A 4,492-nucleotide genomic window follows, 5' to 3' on the forward strand; every position below is an offset into this window, starting at 1 on the left:
AGCTCAGATATCACTGGCCATTGAGGTCACTGGTATTCTCTGGAAAAAAGGAATGGGATTCTATAACTGGCATAGATCAATCAGAGGTTGTCCTCTGAGGGTGGATGGTGGGGAGCCCATTGACACTCTGAGTAGAGTCGAGGTTTTGCTAAAAGAGAAGAAAGGGAATTGCTGTCGGGTAGGCAATCAAAAGTGTCTGTCACATAAAGTTTTATCTATTTTTAAACGTGTTAATGCATAAATAGGTGGATCTCCATTCAAAATATGGCAAGCTGTATGCTCAGATCTGAGATATTTATCAGACTAATCTTATTGACTGAATCAGAACCATTTTGGTTCATGCATACAATTACCCTAAATTTATCTGATTTTATGTTAGAAGAGGAGGGTATTAAAATTTGTATTCATGGACAGATTCCCATGAAGTAGTCATCCACTAAAAAGTTATTTATTTAGTGCTACCATACCTCTGGCACAGTGGCTAAGTATCAGGACTAAGATATAGTCCCTCTCCTTGGGTGACTATAATTAGGATGATTAAGTATTATTACAGGTACAAGTACATGAGACCAGGGAATATGTCTAGGGAGAGCCCTCTCCTGGGGTTAGGGAGAGTTTTGGAAGATGTGACATTTAAAGAGATCTGAAAGGGACTTCTCTGGTGGTCCAGTGGCTAAGACTCCACGCTCCCAGTGCACGGGCCCAGGTTCAATCCCTGGTCAGGGAACTAGCTCTCACATGCCGCAACTTAAAAAAACTGATCCCACATGCATCAGTGAAGATTGAAGATCCTGAGTGCCACAACTAAGACCCAGTGCAGCCAAATAAATAAATTTAAAAAGACAAGAGAGAGATCTGAAGGACAAGTGAAGTGGCTGGATGATGCATGGGATGGGGACTCGGCTGTGGGTGAGAAAAAGATGAGGAAGTGTTCCAGGCAAAGGAACTAGCTGTGCAAAGATTTAGAGGCAAGAGCACTCAGACAAAATTTGAAAATAAATATAATTCACTGGGGCAGGAGTAGAGTGTGACTGGTGGTGTAAGAAGACAGGCTAGGGTCACATCATGAATTTAGACTCTACCGCAAGGACAATGGGGAGAAACATCATCAGATTCGCTTGTTAGAAATCCAGTTACCAGGTGGAAAATAGATCAGAGAGGATGAGCGGTGATTTGCATTGCTGGCCCCAATGCTCACTGTCCCCTGCATCCACACCCTTGCCATGGCCTCCCAGTGAACTGAGGACACTTTCTACTGCTTGGCTTTGGGCCAGGCCATCCAATCTGTTCTGGCCAGTGGCAGGTGGCAGAAGCAACCATGTGCCATTTCTAAGCCCAGGCATTAAGAAGCCTTGGGTGTTTCCACCTGCCCTCTGGTATCTCTGCCTTTGCCAGGGCCTCCATTGGGGCCCAGAAGGAAGATGGGAGACAAATGGAGCACAGCCACCCAGCTGCTGCAGCCTGAAGCACAGCCAGCCCAGCTGCCCCACCAACTCCTAAGAGAGGAATGACTGTCTTTGTTTTTATGAGATGTTGAAATTTTGAGTATGCAGTGTTATTGTGACTATTGCTAGGAGAGGGCCACGCTAGAAGCAGCGTGATGTATTAGGAGATGATTGTAGCTGTCAGGTGAAGGCTAATGGTCACCTGAACCAAGCTGATGAGGAAAGAGAAGGAGAAAAACAGACACATTCAAAAGATACTTAGAAAACTGAATTGCCATGACACAGTAGCTTATAGAAGAATTAGTTTAGAATGTCTCCTGTGGTTCTTCCTTGGATAACTGTTCACTAAGATGGGGACGTATGGGGAAAATGATGTGCTTGTTTATGCGGAATCTGAGACATTTGGAAGGTGTGCAAGGGGAGTCGTCCAGGAGACATAGGTCTAGAACTTGAGTGAGGTCTCAGCTGGGCCGATGCACACATGTGGGTCTGGAGAGGGACCCTTGCGGGAGAGTTTAGAGCAAGAAGAACGTGGAGGGTAGAACTCCGAAGAGGCCAGCATTTGAGGACAAATGAGCAGGAGCCCTCAGAGAACAGCAGCCAAAAGAAGAAGAAATACCTAGTGAGGGTAATGTCTTGGGGGCAAAGAATGAGCGGGCTCTACGAAGGAGAGTGGCTGATTGTGCAGAGACTGGTGAGGAAAGAGGCAAAGAGTTTATGAGGAATATCAAAGAATTTGACTAATTTACAAACAAAGAAAGGAAAGAGATGTTTGCCCAAGAAATTTCAGACAGTCCCACAGTAGATGAGTCAATAAAGCCATAAGCATAAGAACAGATGCTGAGATTCACAGAGATGTTCAGAAAAGGAGCAAATTCACGATTCAGGGCATGCTGAGTCACTGTTTTTCCCAGTCCGTCTGGGTGAGTGCCACCTTCAAGCAGAACCTTGCATTACCTGCAGCAGATCACTGCCATCCAGGGTACCACCCCCTTCCCCCAACCAGCCCTGGCCACCCTGACAAGTCCATGACAAGTCTGTCAGCGCCAGGGCTGGCCAAGTCCCTCTGACTCATTTCCCATCGATCCGGGTGAACTTTCTGAGTTCCCTGGAGGCCAGGATCGATCCAGTCTGGCTTCTGCTGGAATTTAGGATGGCTCCTGCTTTCAACAGCACAGTGGGCTCTTTTCCTTTGTATCTGCGTTCTGTAGACCAGCTACAGGCTGAAATATCAATACCCTAAAGAGTCCCTGGTGGTTCAGACCATAAAGAATCTGTCTGCAATGCAGGAGACCTGGATTTGATCCCTGGGTCGGGAAGATTCCCTGGAGAAGGGAATGACCACCCATTCCAGTATTCTTGCCTGGAGAATTCCATGGACAGAGGAGCCTGGAGGGCTACAGTCCAAGAGGTCGCAAAGAGTTGGACAGTACTGAGCCACTAACACTTTCACTTTCCACAATGTTCCGGGAGGGGGCGCTGAAGAAGAGGTGATATGGGAGCCTGTGGAGGAGTGGGACCGCTCACACCCCTCCCAGCACAGGACTTTCAAGCTCTAGAGCAGCAATTACCACATTTACAGCCCCAGCGATTGCTCAGGTTGGGGAACGCCAGGCACTTGAAGTTTGTTTTCCTGTTCAATTGGAACTGACATTTCCCCAAGATTGGATTACTTTGAAATCCAGAAATTGCAGCTTGGATAGTTCATAAATTTATTTCTGTTTCACCTTGTAGCAGTTATTACAAAGACTGATCAGCCAAAGAATATGGGTTTTCTGCTTTTTATTTCCTGTTTTTATTGCAGTCACCTTTTAAGATAGGGTGGTGTGGTTAGCAGGGTGGGGGTAGCTCACAGTCTGCAGGTAAGGGTGTAACTGAACATAGAGAGGTGTCCTCTTGTTCTCATGGACTCCATTTGCTGTCTACCCCATCCAGACCCCTGGAGGAAGGGTCTGAAAAAAGATATCAAGTGTCCTGAGAGAAATGTGGAGAAGGGTTAATAGGTGTCAGAAACTTCCCGCTACATTGGAGGTAAACCCAAATTTGAGTGGGCAGCTACTCTCTCTACCTCCTCCCCCTGCAGCCACCTTTGGAGCAGGTATAGAGAGGGCTGTTGATCAAAGGAAAGGGATTATAACCCAAAAGGTCTGGAGAGGCCTTCTGGGACTCCAGGTAACCAAAAGTCATCAGTCCTTGTGTGAGTGTGTTGGGTATGTGTATGAGAGAGAAAGAGCCATTTATTTGTTATATGAATATTTTTCTACTAGAGGCAGAGGTTTCCCAGGTGGTAAAGAGTCCGCCTGCCAGGGCAAGAGATACAGCAGACTTGGGTTCGATCTCTGGGTTGGGAAGATCCCCTGGAGAAGGGAATGGCAACGCACTCCAGTATTCTTGCCTGAAAAATTGTATGAACAGAGGAGTCTGGCAGGCTACAGTCCATGGGGTCGCGAAAGAGTCAGACATGACTTCATGACTAAACAACAACTAGAGGCGAACCCTGGGTAAGGGCCTGGAAACCCACCAAAAAATTGGCCCGGTCCTCCAGAAGCTCTTAGTCATGTGGGGTCACTGAGCTGAGAGCCAGGACAGGGTGGGCCCAGGTGCTAGGGGAGTGCTATGGAGAGCTTCTGGGAGGAAGTGGAGGCATCCATTTATAAAGTCCTTCGATGGGAGACATTGTCTTCTAAGTGGTTAGACCCAGACTCCTGGAACAAGAAAGGAGGCAGGGTGCGAGGCAGAAGCCCACTCCAAGAGTGACAACTGTGCTTTTTACTTTATACATATACATGAGAATCTAATTTGTTTTTAAAGCTTAATTCCATTGCACATATATGTCATATATTGTTTATCCATTTATATGTTGATGGACATTTGACCATTGTAATAATGCTGCTGTGAACATTGGTATACAGATATCTGTTGGTGTCCCTGTTTTGAATTTCGGAGGTAGGTATCTAGAATTGGAATATTGGGTTACTCTATTTTTAGTTTTTTGAAAAAAACTACCCTACTGTTTTCTATAGCCACTGCACTATTTTATATTCCCT

Source organism: Giraffa tippelskirchi, chromosome 7 (genome assembly GCF_054371585.1).
Source record: "Giraffa tippelskirchi isolate mGirTip1 chromosome 7, T2T-mGirTip1v1.2.pri, whole genome shotgun sequence".
In the NCBI taxonomy this organism is placed as follows: domain Eukaryota; kingdom Metazoa; phylum Chordata; class Mammalia; order Artiodactyla; family Giraffidae; genus Giraffa; species Giraffa tippelskirchi.